The following is a 562-nucleotide window of genomic DNA, read 5'->3' as shown; positions in this document are numbered from 1 at the left end:
CGAGTGACATGTCTTGGGTATTTTATAGTCTTTGGTGATACATAGAAAAGTTGTTCACAGACCACACTGGTCTAAAAGTAGACTGGCCCTTATAAATCCTGCCATTGACCCTGAATGCGATAGACTCCATTCTGGTCCTGCCACTATAGCGTACATGTTTTGGTCCTGCCCTCTCCTCATTTTTGTTGTCTGTTTTCAATTTTCTCTTAGTAATTTCCTCTTCAAAATTTAAACCCTCACCCCTCATTGGCCTGTTTGGTGCCTGCCTCATGATTATTTTCTACCCTGTTCTTCTGCTGATTTTATTGTTTTCCTCACATTGCTGGCCAGACGACAAATTTTACTTAACTGGAAAAACTCCCATCTCCCATAGGATTACCAAGACACCTTATATGTGACCCTGGACCACAAAACCAGTCATACGGGTCAATTTTATAAAATTGAGATTTATACATTATTTAACAGCTAAAAAATAAGGTTTGCTTGGATAGGACAATTATTGGCCATTGATACATCTATTTGAAAATGTGTAATCTGAGGGTGTAAAAAAAAAAAACACCTT

This window comes from Garra rufa, chromosome 4 (genome assembly GCF_049309525.1).
Source record: "Garra rufa chromosome 4, GarRuf1.0, whole genome shotgun sequence".
Classification (NCBI taxonomy): Eukaryota; Metazoa; Chordata; class Actinopteri; order Cypriniformes; family Cyprinidae; genus Garra; species Garra rufa.
This window is presented reverse-complemented; position numbering follows the sequence as displayed.